This window comes from Protopterus annectens, chromosome 3.part0, assembly GCF_019279795.1.
Source record: "Protopterus annectens isolate FY-2018-M chromosome 3.part0, PAN1.0, whole genome shotgun sequence".
Classification (NCBI taxonomy): Eukaryota; Metazoa; Chordata; order Ceratodontiformes; family Protopteridae; genus Protopterus; species Protopterus annectens.
The window spans coordinates 1998395816-1998413315 of NC_056731.1; positions in this window are offsets into that span (position 1 = coordinate 1998395816).

Genomic DNA, 17500 nt, shown 5'->3' on the forward strand with positions numbered 1-17500 from the left:
CTAGTGTCCCCACAGGGAGCATTGTCTATAACCACATAGCAGAAGGTGTTGTTTAATACAATATATGGCCAAATGGTACACATACCGGACACATACCAGTAGCATAGTGTGAACATTATGTTGGAGCTGATATGGTGGCGGGAGACTGATATGTGTATTGTATGATGGTAAACTTGACATATGAGCTGCTCAGACATATTTCCATCATTATGTCTTTCAGGGAGTATGACACATCTGAGAAACCCTGCGTACAGTGCCTCTGAGGAGGAGATCATCATCAACAGCATGATCCACAACTATAATCTACTCTTCTCATGGATAAGCATGGACCAGCAGGTGAGAACAGCAATGTGGACTGTTGTGGTCCGCATGGTCAATGAGGTGGGTTTGCACAGCCAAACCTATGAGCAGGTCCACCACCATTGTAGTGACCTGCTCCAGCAAGTACGACATTGTACCGCTGCTGTGCAGGGTGACCACCTCGCAACAGGAGGGGCCATAACATCCATCCCTTCCTCACCAGAGTGGAGGAGCTGCTCATCAGCCTGGTAGCACCTGCCCACCCGCAACAGCTCCAGACCTATACTGTCATGGAGGTGGCTGCTACTCACACACCACACATTGAGCATGCAGGTAAGGTTCCAGGGCATATCAGTAGACTACTGTATTGTATGCATCTGTACAGGTAGACCATGCATGTTTGAGATGTGGGGTATGTTGCTGTGTAGTACCGATAAGCAGTAATGCATAAACTGTAGTACTGTGGACTTCAGCTGTTGTTGTACTGTAATATTGTAGCCACCCTGTAGCAATGTCACAGCTGTGGCCACTGACATCAACTCTATCCCATGTCATTGTAGGTACCTCTGGGATACCAGCAAGGCAGCAGCCGGATGTCAGTGAGTATGGTTTAAGGTTATGCTTGGCAATTCACTGTGCATGTCATAGCTAAGGTTTAGGCCACATACACATCTAACACACCTATCCATAATGCATGCTGTACATGTGCACTGACAAAGCACACACCTCACTAATGGGATTACCAACCTCAAACACATGCAATACACAGTCCATCTCGGACAACTGTGGCTACACTCCAGTGCACATTGCCCAGGCACAGCTGACATCTGCCCAACATACACAACTATGTCATACACAGAGCTGTTGAACATGCTACATATAATGACATCCCACTCCCTCTGCTAACACATGCTCCAAGGTCCTAAACCTAATCAACACATTACACAGAACATACTGGAGGGATAGGGCCCTGTTCTGGGGAATCACCACACTCTGGAATGCACTATACATACATGGCAGGCAATGCTACTCATTGGCCCTCTTGACAGAAACACTTGGATGGGGAATGGGGAATACACCCTGGGTAGCATGTGTGTGCCACAGCCTGACAGGGGCACAGGGGAATAACATTAGTGGGTGATACATGGCAAGCAATGCTACTCATTGGCCCTCTTGACAGAAACACTTGCCAATTGGATGGGGAATGGGGAATACACCCTGTGTAGCATGTGTGTGCCACAGCCTGACAGGGGCACAGGGGAATAACATTAGTGGGTGATGCATGGCAGGGAACCCCTGTGGCTAGGCATATGTAGGCCCCAGGACCAATAGAACAGTACTCACCTATGAACCTCTGTGTACCACAGTCAACATCAGCCAGGGCCCAATCATGGTCAATAATGGTCTCTACACTCACCATAGGTACAGTACAATGTTTGTGTGGTTGGTCTAATGGGAATCCATCACTATACATGCACCACAGATGATGACTTATGTGAATACACATCAAACAGTCACTAAACACATGTCCACATGTGATCCAGGAACACACAGAGGCTGTGAACAGCAACAGAAACACACCTGACACACAGGGACACATCATGCAATGGTGATCACACCTGTGAGGTATGGTGCACTGTACATGCCAGGGTGCTGAACGGATGCACAGCAATGCTGTGGAAATGGGTGCAGTGGGTTCCAGGGGGAGGGTCATCACCTACACACAGAAGCCATGCATCACAGCCATGTATACTGTTGGTAATGGGGATTGACTACAGTTGCACTGCATGCTGTTCAGCCCCACATGTTCTGCATGCTGACATGTGTGTATTCACAGATATGTGTGCGATACTGTACTGCACCATCACCTGCCATTATGTGTGTTATGGGGTTGTGGGAGCTGTCTGTAGGTGCTGTCTGGTGTAGTGTATGGGTAGCCATATATGTTGACTGCATGTGTGTATGTTTGTGTGTGTGGCCATGTCTGCACACATACGTGTGTGTGTGTGTGTGTGTGTGTGTGTGTGTGTGTGTGTGTGTGTGTGTGTGTTTGTGTCTGTGTATTTACTGTTTAGTGGTGATGTACAGGTCTTACAGTCTGTACCCTGTTTTCCCCTCACAGGTGGCGAGGCGGGGCTGGGTCCCCCCTGCAGGGAATCTGATGTCACTGATAAGACAGTGACCATAAAGATAGGTGTGTTGAGGCACAGGAAGGGTCGTCAGGGGCTGCAGCTGGGCCACCAATTGACAACCCACACGTATCCACACCATCCACACACACAGTCACACTGCCTCTATACACCTCATTACCATTGGCCCTAGCTGAGGGACAGCCTATGGTTGGCATGGGCCAGGACAGTGTGGTATCTATGGCACATGTGTCAGGACACAGCAGCCATAGCCAGATGTCTGGTGGGGTATCACATAGGCAGATGTGCATGGATGCTCCTAGGGGATACTGCTGGGCATCATGCACCTGGCAGTCGTGCAACCCGTATTTCAACCACACGCATGTTCCAGACTGTCGTGGAGGCACAGGCATGAATGGAATGGTACACCAGACAGGGCCTAAGGGCACAGATGGCTCATCACACCTCTGTAACTGATAGCATCCATGACCTAGCAGATGCCATCCATAATTACACCGAGGTCATGGATAGACGGTGGCTTGAGACATTGGAATTCATCCAAAATGTCATGCCCATACATCAGGACAGGGCGGGATGGTTGCGTTAGCCACGTGGATGTATGCCAGCAACACTAGCAGCTGGAGGTCGCTGTGGATGTCCAAACAGTCATAGCACTCCCATAGTGGCAGCACCAGCCCCAGCCCCAGCACTGTGGGGGGCTGTCCACAACCAGTCAGAACAGACCATGTGCACATGGCCCTGGCCAGTCCCAGAAAGCAACCTGGATCCAGTGAATATCTGTCAAACTCGGGGGACAATACTCGGTCTGGCTCTGTACCTGATACTGCCTGTAGCACCCCTGCCAGGCACAGGTCCCATGTCCATGGCCAGAGATGGTGAATTGCAAACCTTGCCAGGTACAGTCTGCAGCTGTCCCACAATTCCCTGTATAGGGTAGCCACAAGCTGGATGGTGTACAAAAGCCTGCTATGATGTACATAGGCATTGTGCACCTCCTAACCCTCATCTACCCCTGTCATGATTGGGTTGAGGAGGTATACAGGGTTCAGGTTGTATTCCCTGCCTTTGACAAGTCCAACATTGGCAGGGTCCTGTGTGTTGAGATAACCAGTGACATTGGCCATGGATTCATTGATGATAGGTTCCATGTCCCTGCAGACCACGGTCATCCAGCTACCGGGTGGTAGTTCCCAGCTGACATGGTGAGTTTGTGGATGTCTTTGCCAACATTGCTGAAACCACTGTCAGGTGTAGGGCTATTGGATTGTATGAGGGATCCAAGCTACTTACTGCACCTGCCCAGGGGGTTCCCCCAACCATGACATGTCACTTGTCTGTACTGCATGACATGTTAGTAATGCCTGCCTTACATCCATCCAACAGGTGGGATGGAGTACTGTTAACGTGTACTGCCCTTTTTGTGTAGGGTCCTGCTTATGGGCTCTGCTAAGGTTGGTATTGTATTGCAGCCAGACGTATTTGGCTGGGGGGGAATACCTATCCATGCCAGATGTATGTTGTTTGGGTCTCTCAAACCCATCAATGGTGCATGTGGACATATATGTTGTGGTTAAGTTCCCAGTTCCATCTACAGATGTATGTCCATATATGCCTATATTAATATATATGTGTTCACCTTTGACAGGGGGACAATCATTCTTTTGAACGTCCCTTTCTGCAAATAGAAAGGACTAACCCGTCATTTCTTACTGCACCACAGTTAATAGAACTGCAGTTCTACAGGCACCTTCGCTGACACTCGAACTGCAAGTTGGAATACATATCGTACTGACGGGGTGGATGACTCCCTGCACCCCCCCTCTGGGGAGCCGGGCCCCCCACAACCACCCTACTGTGATATATGAACCCCTAGTGTGCACTACAGTGGGGATAGGCAATTATTCCCCATCCCCATTATAGTGACATCCGCAACCAAATTGCCTAATCTGCAATGAACAAATGCATACTGACATTCGCGCATTGCACGTTCTATGCATGTATTGCACAATTGTGCAATGTTGGGAACATACTTTAGGCCTACCAGCCTCCAGACACATGGACTTCTCCCTTTGAAAGGTCAGCCATATACATGCTAACATATATGCATTCCTAGTGCTGTCTATATGTGGGCATGTGGATATATACATATATATCGTTGGCTGTATGCATATCTATGTATATGTGTATGTATTGGCTTATATATATATATATATATATATATATATATATATATATATATATATATGTATATATATATATATATATATATATATATATATATATATGTATATATATATATATATATACATATATATATATGGAATCACTACTTAATACCGAAACTACACAATCCCGAAGCCCACAATACCGAGACTAAAATCCCTAAACTACACATTACCGACATTTTTAAAGTGCGAAATTCAAAATCGCGAAAGTACTACATACATACAGCACACACACAAACATATACACAGCCTCCCCCATAACCAAACAAACCACCCTAAACTAAAGATAAGCAGGGGGGCATTGCCCCCCTGCACCCCCCCATTTGGGCATCTGTGCCCCCCACACCCCAACACTTTAATATTCTCACTCCGAGATCGCACAGACATACACACAAGGCAAACTCACACCCACACATTATAGCCCCTCACACACACACACACACACACACACACACACACACACACACACACACACACACACACACACACACACACACTAAAGCCCCTCACAAACACACTTACACACACATACTTACCTGAACCGCAACACCAGAAGCGCTATCTCAAAATCCCTTACCATCGGGATTTTGAATTTTGCGCTTCTGTTTTTTCGGTAATGTGCGATTTCAGCTACATGGTCTCGAGCTTTTGAAATTTGAGATTTCAAAAGCTCGAGATTTAGTAGTGTTCCCATATATTATATATATATATATATATATATATATATATATATATATATATATACATATATATGTATATAGATATGTCTGTACCTATATCTACATATATAGATATGTTATATCCATTCAATGATAAATATATATACACACACAAATACATCTACATGGTAGAATACATTCCCCGTAGTGTTGTATACCTGGGTTGGATGATATGTATGTGGAGACATCATGATTATGCATATCTGCCATGGATGGCTTAGTGGTAAATTACTTTGTGTATGATGTGCAGGGTCCTGGTTACGAGCCTTGCAGGACCTGTTTATTTTGTTGATGGACAGAACACACAAACCTGCTTACAACTGCTTTACGGTACCTTAATCACTCTCTAGCCAACAGGACATGTTCTGGCCAGCAACACGAATCATAATAGAGCATGTGTTTGGGATGCTCAAGTCACGGTTCCGGTGCCTGGACACATCTGGTGGAGCCTTGCAGTACTCACCAACTACATGTACCCAAATTGTCCTTGTATGCCATGCTACAAAATATGATCCTATAGAAACAGCTGCAGCAGGAACAGCATGGAGCAGGGCCACACAGCCCCCCACCAGTGCCAAGGCCTGCACAGGCACAGAGTGACTCAGAGGAGGAACAACCTGAGCCTGCTCCAGTAGGCAGAAGGAGCCATGCCCAGTATACCCTGGCCTTGGCCAAGAGGCAATGCATAGCGCATGCGCTGACACAGTAGGGACCCAGGGAATGACACCTCTCTCTGACTCGCACATACAGTAAAAGGGATGCCAAACATGACACTATCTGTGCTCAACCATGTATAGGGAGTGTACTATGTGCATCTGACATTGGCAGTCCTGCATTACCACCCTCAATACTGGGACAGCCACAAGGTAAGTGACTCACACATGCCAGTCAGGGGGGCACATACCCAACAACAGTCACAGTCAGCAGGATAGGTGTGGACAACAAACAAATGCTGTACTTTGGCATCTGAGTGAGCCCCATGGGTAACCCCTACCCCAGCCCTACACAGACAGACTACAGAAGGCCAGCCAGATGGCTGTCAGTTGAGAAGGCTAGGAAGTCAGAAACTAATATGTAGGGAGTGAAAGCTACGATCTGTGGTACACTGGTATGCCTCTAGCCAGAACGATAGGTAAGACTACAGACTGAAATGGTGTACCTGACATACTAGTACAGTCCTAGCAACTGTGTAAAAGTGTAATGTGTGCCCCACCATCCCATGTCCACTTATGGTAACAGTCAGGTGTGCCCTCCCACCCCTGTGTAGAAATGTAGAAATGGTTTGGTATACCCCCCCCCGGTTAGCAGAAATGTAGCAGCAGTCAATGCCAAATGACTGAGGTATACCCTGAAGACACAGCATGCTACCTGTCGGTGTACAGCACAAAGGTCAGCACCACAGTACAAACCACCTGGACTTGATCCACACATGCAATATAGATGGCCATACTGGGCATGCTCACACATTTAAACACAAGAAGGCCATGTCAGCAAACAACAGTGGCAGTTGCAGTTCTCAGTGCAAACACATGTCAGTATGCACCACTCCTGCCTTGCATACACAGTGGATAGGAATACAGACATATATGTAAGGACAACACACTATAATAAGCCAAAGGTAGACGGACATAGATGTGTTGAAGAGAGTGACCATGACAAGGAGACATCTGTTCCTGTCCCACCCAGCACACAGCCAAAGGGCCCCAAACACATGAGGTGCAGGTGTCACTCACTGCAGATACTGTCCACCAGTATCTGTCGGCATGCCAGCATGTTGCATGTGTCAGCTGTGCAACATGACTGTACAAGGAAGATGTCACCTAGTAGCTGTATACATGTACCTGTAGCATATGACCCTGTGTGTGCCCGCATGTGGCATGTCAACCCCAACATGAATGTGTTACGGCCCATGCACACACCGCCCTCCCCATAGTGGTATCATGACAAGCCTGCTGAGGTCATCCAATGTGAAATACACTTTTGGGGGAGCTGTATCTCAGTAATCCCCATGGTGCTTCCCATAACTGTGTACTGCTGCACTGATAAACTAGTTAGGTAGTAGTCCTAACCCCAGACTTGGCAACTGTGTGAATGTGTGTATGTGTGCGTGTCTTGGTCTCTGGCTGTTCATAGGTTCATATGTTTATACTAGGCTATCTGCCCTAGGGCATTTACAAGCCTAACCAGAGTGTGTTTGGATTTCACCACCCTTCTTAGATTAGTTGACTGTGCCTCTGTATAGTAGGTCACAGAAAATAGCCCATTTAAGGTTAGTTTACTGTGCCTCTGTCTAGCAGTGACACAGACGAGATCGCAGGTGTAAATTTATGATCTCCCATCCAAACATCAAGATTCTTCTTGAAGAGGGTCATTGAGGGGCTCTGTCTGACATGAATTGGGATTTTGTTCCAGAGTGAGGGGAGCCTCTGGGATATGAATCTGTCCCTCTAGCATGTTCTATTTATTTCTGTGCTGAGGTTTAAGTCACTGGAGTGTGTAGTTCTGATGGATTTCGATTTCTTGAGGTGGAGCATGTCCATTAATTCTGGGTTGGACATGGCTTTATACATCAGGCACAGATCGCCTCTGAGTAGGCGGTAAGCAACTGAGTAGAGCTGGAGTTTCTTTAGCCTAACTGCGTAGGGCATCTGTTTGAGTCCCTTGATCCTCTTGGTGAGGTACTTTTGGGGTCTTAGTTGTAGCAGGTGTCGGGTAAGGTACATCCCAAATGGGGCATTGTATTCAATTATGTGCCTGATGAGTGATGAGTAGAGGGGCACAATGACCTCTCTTGATCTAGATGTGAACCCCTTCATGATAAGGTGGGCTATATAGAATGTCTTTCTAACCACTTTGGCAATGTGATTGCCAAAGAAGAGATTGCAATCTACTTGAGTCCCCAAATCCCTAATTACTTCTTCAGTACTTAATGGAGTACCACCTATGTGGTAATTTGTGGGCACTTTGTTTTTCCCAAAGGGGATGACTATGCACTTTTTGGCATTTAGCTTTAGGCCATGGCTCTGGCACCAAGTTATCCATCTCTGTGAGACCTTTTTGGAGGATGCTTGTGTCAGCCGGCGAGTCTATTATGGCCCCCAGTTTGCAGTCATCTGCAAACTTTGTCAGCCATAGTCCTCCTGTGTTAGCCTGTACCTCAGAGAAATATATACTGAACAAGAGAGGTCCCAGGACTGAGCCTTGTGGGATGCCACTTGTAACTGGTTTAGAGTCTGACATGGCAGCTGCAATTCTGACCATGTGGGTTCTATCCCTAAGCCAGTTTGCAACCCATCTTGTGACATAGGGGTTAATATTTAAGCTGGTGAGCTTATTTATGATGCCCGAGTGGGGTATTGTGTCGAAGGCTTTTGCACGGTCAAGGTAGGCTGTGTGGACTACCTTCCCTTTGTCTATGGCCTTGGTAACTGTTTCAAAGAAATTGACCAGGTTCAAGAGGCAAGATCTGCCCTTATCAAAGCAGAATTGGGTAGGATCCAGTGTTTGGAGGTTCCCAATGTCTTTGTTTATGAGTTCCATGATGATACGCTCCATAGCTTTGCAGACCAGGCTAGTTAGGCTTATAGGGCGATAGTTCCCAGGGTCTGTTGTGGCACCACCTTTATGGACTGAGACCACTGTTGCTGTACGCTATTCTTTGGGTACATATCCTGTTGTAAGGCTGAGACTGAACAGTGATTTTAAGTGAGGCTTCAGTTCTTCTTGGAGCTCATGTAAAACGCAGCCCGGGACACCGTCCGGTCCCATTGATGCTGTGATTTTTGCTTTGGAGAGGGCAGCTCTCACCTGTGCATCTGTGATGTCAGGGAGGCTACACTCTGTTGGGATAGTCATTTGCTCATTTGGGGGGGGGGAGTTTGCACTGAACCTGTCTGCCAGGATGTTGGCAATGTCTGTGGATTCAGTGTATTTTTTGTCATTTTGCACTAACTCAGAGCATATCTGGGAGTTTCCACCCAGGTTTCTGACACAACTAAAGAAAGCCTTGTGATTATCTTTAGCATCTTGTGCAATTTTTCTTTCGAAGCTAGCCTTAGATGATTTTATGAGGGATCGTAGTTTCTTGCTAGTACTGATCAGAGTTGCCTTCCCTTTCAGGGATTTTGCTCTATCATGTAGTAGCTTCCTTCTTCTGTTGTACAGCTTATTTATGGCTGGGGTCCACCACTCAGGTCTCCTGCCTTTGGAGGAGTGTGTCTTGGTTTTATTTGGGATAGCACAATCCATGCATTCCTGTAGGTATCCATAGAATGCGTTTGTAAAGGATTCTGCGGTTTGGGCCGTATTTTCCATTGGCCCTGGGGCTTTGAAGGATTCCACCTCGGTTTTGAGAAGTGGGAAGTTTGCTTTTGAGAAGTTTTTGACTGTGGTTTCCTTTGCTGGGGGTGGGGACGGGATATGGATGTCCATAGTGATTAATTTATGGTCAAATCTTATCATTGAGGGGTATACCTCTGGTATGGAACATAGAGTCCCCATGTTGGTGATGATCAGGTCCAATATGTTTTCCCATCTTGTGGGAGTGGTGACCAGTTGTTCCATAGCATTTGAGTTTATAAATTGTAGGAAACATTGGGCTAGGGTGTTGGGGCTTGAGTAGTGCTCCCAGTCTATGTTTGGGTAGTTAAAGTCACCCAATATAATGGTGTTTGGAGAGACCTTCATATTCTCCAGTGTCTTCAAGAAAGCTGAGTGGGGTTCCTGAGTTTGGGAGGGTGGTCTGTAGCAGGCTACAAACTGGAAGGCAGTTTTGCCCACTGTTAGTTGCACATGGATGGTCTCAGATGCTTCGTGCAGTGCCACTAGCCAGGAGGTATGGGTATCTTTGATGAATATGGATACTCCCCCTCCTCTTGTGGTTCGGTCTGAGTTTTGGGGCCAAAAAGCATGGTATGAGGTATAGCCTGGTAGTGCTGGGGTGCTCTCAGGAGCCTTGAACCAGGTTTCTGCTACTGCACAGATATCAATATTCTCCATACTGAGGAGAGCCTTGAGTGCGTGCATCTTGAGGTTTAGACTTCTGGCGTTGAGCAGCATTACCCTTAGTTTCTTTTTCCTTGTGTTGTCTAAGGAGGTGGGTTGTCTTTTGAGCCTTGCCTAAAAAAAGTACTATGGGGGTGGCAAGAGCCTTGGCCAGTATTCGAAAACCCAGGGGTGACAGGTGCAAGCCATCCCTAGTGAAGCAACGTGGCTTGTAAAGCATGTCATCCCAGGCTGGCAGACACTGGATCCCCTTTGAGTGACACCAATACTTTAGCCAATTGTTGAAATTGATAATTTTGTCTTTATACTGTGATATCATTCTTGGTGAGGGTAAGATGCTACTCAAGGTCAGGGTCATACCGGCCTGGGCCACATGATCAGAGAGCTCCTCTATGTCTCTTTTCATGTAATCCAGGGAGGTATGTCTCAGGTCATTCACACCAGCATGGACAATGACGGAGTCATATTTGTACTTGCTTTGGAGGGACCTGAGTGCTTGTGTTATGTGGCGGATCCTGGCACCCGACAGGCAGCTTACAGTGACCTTCTCCTTGTTCAGCCTGGTGAGAGGGACATCAGTGTGTCTGACAAAAGAGTCACCTATTACAAGTGTATTAGGTGTGTTGTTTAGTCTTAAGGGCTGTGACTGTGTGGCACACTGACTTTGTTGTGGGGTAGCAGTTGCTTGGATGTCTGCTTTGGAGGTCTCTGTTGCTTGGGCAGATTTTTATTTAGAGCCTCCAAGTATGTTTTTGTGTGTTTATGTGTTTGGTTTGCTGTTGCGATAGGTCTATGTGAGACTGGATTTGTGGTGTGTGTGATTACCTTCTCCTCCAGACTGACCATGCCAGTACTATGCTGAGAGAGCTCAGCCCCCAGTTTGGGTATATAGTTGCATCTCTCACATATATTTGAGCTTGTTGAGAAGAGGAGAGGGTGGTCTGTGTGCATAAGGCAGTTGTAACATTGCCCCAAGATTCCCATATTCACCAGCTGGACTGGAGAGTAAACCTGAAACTGACTTTTGGACATGCCAGAATAGTATAAGGAATTACTTTTTGACTTGATCAAAAAGGACCAATAGGGAGCCAAGTACTTAAAGGGAGTATAAGAGGGTGTAGTGCTTTAGTTTATTAGTGCTTACTTATAAGACACTTATCCTAGGTACTGCTGGGTTTTACAAGGAAAATAGAGTGCTTACTTTGAGATTTGGAGCAGTTCTAAGGGAAAAAGTGAAGAGCAGACTTTGTGGAGCCGGGAATAGTTTATACCTGATTAAGTGGCACTACCCGATGCTGCACTATGCGCAAAAACGTGCAAAAGATGGTTTTAGGAGGGGGATCAAGGAGTTTGGAATTGACCCAAAATGGACAATAAAACTACAGTTTCTAGGCAGTAACCACTCCCACAGGGGCAGGCAAGCTGTTCAGTGTTTACCACTGCCACTGATGAACACAGAGACTTCCCTTTAGCCCAAGCAAGCAATGGCCTCCAAGAAACTTACAAACAGTTCAGAACAGAAAATCTGTAACTGAACTTTTTTTTAAATTTCAGAAAGTGGGAAAAAAAGCAAGATTTTTTTTTTCTTCTCTCAGCGTTTTCTCCTCTTGGTGGGTGCTTCACCAACAGCCAACAAATCTGAAAAGAGACAGAAATGCTTTCTAGGCTACTCGTACTCAGTACGGTTCATATACAAAACATTGGCAAGACTGTAGATGTCATGCACTTAGAAATACACCTCTGGGGAAACCATAGCCCAGTAATCTCTGTAGCGTGCCTTGCAACTGTGTACTGCTGTAGTGTGATAAAGTATGAGGTAGGTGTTCTAATCCCAGACCTGGCAACTGTGTGTGTGTGTGTGTGTGTCTGACTGAGTAGGGAGCAATGTTTTTAGGCCACTCACACACCATACAATACACTTACTTGACTTTGTCAAGGCTGCTGATGTCACTCACCTACAAATACACCTATGGGGAAATTATAGCCCACTAATCTCTGTAGCATGCCTTGTAACTGCATACTGCTGTAGTGTATTAAAGTAGTGAGGTAAGTGTTCTAACCCTAGACCTGGCAACTGTGTGTGTGAATGTATGTGTGTGTGTGTCTGACTGGGTAGGGAGCAATGTTTTTAGGCCACTCACACCCCTAAAATACACATACCTGACTTTGTCAAGGCTGCTGATGTCACTCACCTACAAATACAACTCTGGGGATATCATAGCACAGTAATCTCCATAGCACGCCTTGTAACTGTGTACTGCTATAGTGTGATAAAGTAGTGAGGTAGGTGTTCTAACCCCAGACCTGGCAGCTATGATTGTGTGTGTGTGTGTGTGTGTTTGTGTGTGTGTGTGTGTGTCTGACTGAGTAGGGAGCAATGTTTTTAGACCACTCACACCCCATTCAATGCACATACTTGACTTTGTCAAGGCTGTTGATGTCACTCACTTAGAAATACACCTCTGGGGAAATCATAGCCCAGTAATCTCCGTAGCACCCCTTGTAACTATGTACTGCTGTAGTGTGATAAAATAGTGAGGTAGGTGTTCTAACCCCAGACCTGGCAACTGTGTGTGTGTGTGTGTGTGTGTGTGTGTGTGTGTGTGTGTGTGTGTTTGACTGAGTAGCGAGCAATGTTTTTCGGCCACTCACACCCTGTACAATGCACATGCTTGACTTTGTCAAGGCTGCTGATGTCACTCACCTAGAAATACACCTCTGGGGAAATCATAGTCCATTAATCTCCGTAGCGCACCTTGTACCTGCGTACTGGTGTAGGACTGTGGTAGGGTTCCATCTCAACCCATGGCAGTTCTGGATGTTTTGAGTGTGTTGCAATGTCTGTGTATGGAGCAATGCATCATAGGGGAGAAAGTTCTTTAGTAATGCCTGTGGTGTGGCCTATAACAGCTCTATGCTGTGGTGTGATATAGACCTCGATCAGGGGTTCTATACCCACACATGTTAGTTGTGGATGTTATGTGTGTGTCTCACTGTCTGTGTAGGGAGTGATGCATTTTAGGCCAGTCACTTGCAGTACAGATGAAATGCCCTACTTTGGTAAACCTGCTGATGTAATTCAATGTGAAATACACCTTTGGGGAAAGAAGTCTCTAGCAATCCCTGTGGTGTGTCCCATAACAGCTCCATGCTGAAGTGTGATATAGACCTTGATCAGGGGTTCTCTACCCACTTATGTCATTTGTGGATGTTTTGTGTGTGTCTCACTGGCTGTGTAGGGAGCAATGCATTTTAGGCTAGTCACTTGCAGTACAGTTGAAATGCTCTGCTTTGGTAATCCTGCTGATGTCATTCACTGTGAAATACACCTTTGGGGAAATAGTACTCCAGTAATGTCTGTGGTGTGTACTATAACTGCCTAGTGCTGTAGTGTAATAAAATAGTTAGGCAGGGGTTCTACTCCCAGACATGGCAGGTGTGTGTGTTTGTAACCCGTATCCTGTGTAGAGGTTAGTGTGTGTCAACTGCGGAGGGGGTTTTGCTATTTTATTTTATGGTGGCCCTACTATATATCACAATGTCAACCATACAGGGATAACAGATGTAAATTAGCTGGGAGGCTGGGGTGCAAAGCCATACCCATACATGTGACATCAAGGCCAGACAATCCAAGTTAGCAAATCCACTATTACCCAGAGCACACACTCAACCCATGTGTCATATGAACAAACATGCCTAGGCAGTATGCAATATGTGGGTAGTACACTGCATATTCACCACTGATAGTAGCTAAGCAGTCATAGCAGTGGGCTACAGAGGGCATATTACCCTGCCCATCTGTCCAATATGCACGTACATGCAGACAGTGTATCTCTACCATGTTCCCCAATGGACACCTGCACCACCTGTGGTGCCTTCACATGTGACTCACAATGGACATACCATGCCTGACAACATGTCCTGTATGGACAGATGACACTGATATCAGGGAATGCTGTTGGCATGCCATCAATGTAGGTGAAGGATAAACCTGCAGCCCAGTACCAGTTCCTGCCACAGGTGGGAAAGACTGGCACATCCAATGATAATTGGAGTTCACAACATGGGCCGGAGACCCCAGGTACAGTTCCACATGTCACTGTAGATGCATGTGGGAGGTGTGCACATCCCAGACACCATCCATGTCATGGACTAAGGAACACATACATGGCATGTGGTGTACAGCATTGGCCACACACAATAGTCACCCAGGTGACTGGATGGGGGATGCAATACCCACCTGTGTGGGCAAATGCAGTAACTACAGGCCTGAGCCACAATGCAGACCATTGTCATGTGGCCTGATGCCAAGGTATACCCATCGTCTACCATTGTACAGCCTGCTGGCACAGTTGACCACCATACACCCGTGTAGACATGTACCCATGCATGTCAAAACTGGCATCCTATGTGTTCATGTGTGTGTGTTGTATTGGGCGTATGTCCCCATCCACACTCACTACAACCCCCCAGGGCATACTGAAACATTCTGTCTGATGTGTGCCATCTCCTCGTACCCTTTGCCCATACGGCCTCCGTATGACCCGTGTGGTGCATGTGATACCTGCACATTGATGTGTTGTGGCAATCCCACTAGTGATGAGTTGCACTCCTGGCCCTGCCAAGTGTGTCAATGTGTGTGCGTCCCTGTGTGAGTGTGCCTGTGTTGATGCTGGCACCTGTACATGAAGACAGGCATGTGTACGACACCTACTGTATATCTACTGTATCCCTGTTGCAGATGTCACTCACCCTCACATATATGTTCTGAGTGCTCCACATCAGGTAACCCATGTGATGTGTCCAATAAGTGCATCGAACTGTGATAGCACTACATAGCTGTCGGGGGTTTGATACCCTGTACTGGTAGGTGTGTGTCACGAACATGCTTCAGTTTTACACTCCTACCCCTCCCTGACATGTATTTGCCTCTGACTGCCTCCCCCACTCCCTCCCTGGTGGATGTGGGGACCCACACCTGCCTTGCTTAGGCAGCAGCATGTGTATTTTATGTGATGCTCATGATCAGCTGATGGTCTCTGCATGATCTGCAGCCCTCCCCTAGCTGATTGCATGTGGAACAGCTGTGGTAACAATCCCATAGCCAATTGCATGGAAACACATTACAATACCTAGGAACCTCATGGTGGTGTTAGGCCTTTTCAGTCACTGTGAGCAGGAACTAGATCTGTTGTTTGGCAAACAGCATCCCAGATGGAATGAGGATTCACCTCCAAAAACATACACTGTGGAAACAGGCCAACAAACAGGAGGGGGATGTGCCTGACCTGACTACAGACTGTAAGTGCTGCTATACTGCATTTGGAGTAATGTTGGTTTAATAGTGTTTGTCTGGATATGCCTGTCGTAAATGTAGTAATACCTGCCACGTCAGTTCCATATATATGAGGAATCCCCATCTGTAGGGACATCTGCAGACTGGACAGCATTGTGCCTATGGTTTCATGTGTTATCCACAGTGCATCCCTCTGTGGAATGCAGACGGTAGTGTGAGGATTGCAGTCTGTAGATGGTGTAGGCCATGACAGTTACTGACTTCATATCCCTCATAGGACATATGTTGCAACAAACACAGTCACAATGGAAACTATACAAGGATATCACAGCAACATGTCTATACTGGCCCTGTGTATGTGCTGTCAGCCACACCACTGTCAATGTCTGTACATATGTCGTGCATGAAGTGGTGCATATGTGCTGTACACCATAAATAGTGTCATCCTATCTGATAACAAGCCAGTGATATATCAGAGTACTACACATGTCATGTACAGTAGGGGTTATATTTCATGACATAAGTTGGACAATCTGTGGATGTTTGTACAGTACTGAAGTCTGTGTAGTGATGGTGAATGTCGGCAGTGTGTGTATTGTTAATATGTACTTTAGCCTGTGTACAGACTGTGATAGATGCCACTGTCCTTGCTCCCCATCTATCAGATGTTACATGCTGCCCCACTGTATGGTAACATTTCACCGTACACGTTTGTAGGGCCATGCACACACATGTCTCAAACCACAGACAGCCATCACACCAAACTGTGTAGCAGCCCAGTATATGTAAGGGACATTCTGTGATTGGCACACAGGAGGATGGTGTAGAACAGATAGTCCATATACTGTAATATCATGCTAGCCTACCATATGCGGCTGTGGCTGTGTTCACATTGGTTGTGGTAATGCACTGTCACACAGGTGTACCTTACCCTGTGCTGTGACATGGCTGTTGAGCCTGCTATATATGCAAGTACATGTGCATTCCCCCATACAAGATGTAGTCCAGTGTTTGAGCCAGTCTGCCTGTAGCCAGCAAAGTGCATTGTTACATCCCTAGCAGCGTAGTGTACTTAACCAGTGGGATGTCATGTGCAGATGCTTGTCAGATGTACTGCTGCTAGGCCTCCCTTAAACGTCAGATATGTCAGACAGACCAGTGGATGCTGTACAGATGTATGTCAATATCTAGTGGATAGTATGTGTCTGTGGCACCCCTGTACCAGCAGCCATTATGTGTTAGGCCAGACAGGAGTGTGTGACTTCAACACCTATGGTGCCAAATGTATACCAGTCGTTATGTGTTATACCCATCTACTTGGCTATCTACATCCATATTGTCAGGCCTGGTACACATGTGGTGCACTAAGGGAATATGTGCATACCTCTGGACTGTACAGGGTGTGTCCAAAGTTCCATATAAAGCGGCCAATATCTCTGCTGCACTCCACTGGGCCATTACATGCTAGCAGTGGTACTTTACAATGATGTCCATAGGATGTCTGTCAGTAGCCACTGGCACACATGTTATAAGCAGATGTCAGCATCCACACACACCATGTCTGTGAAGACAATCCCAATGACAGTAGCAACAGGCTAGTAATATAACTGCTATACATACCTGACATCCCCTTACATTACAACATTGTGCCTGTAGGGGCTGGGGTACGGTTACACTCCATGTCCAGGACATATGGTGGAAATATACTTACACATACCAATCCAGATAGCCATATATATATATATAATAACACATGTGTACTACATTGGATTACAACTGTCATGGCAAGCACCCACTATAAATCCC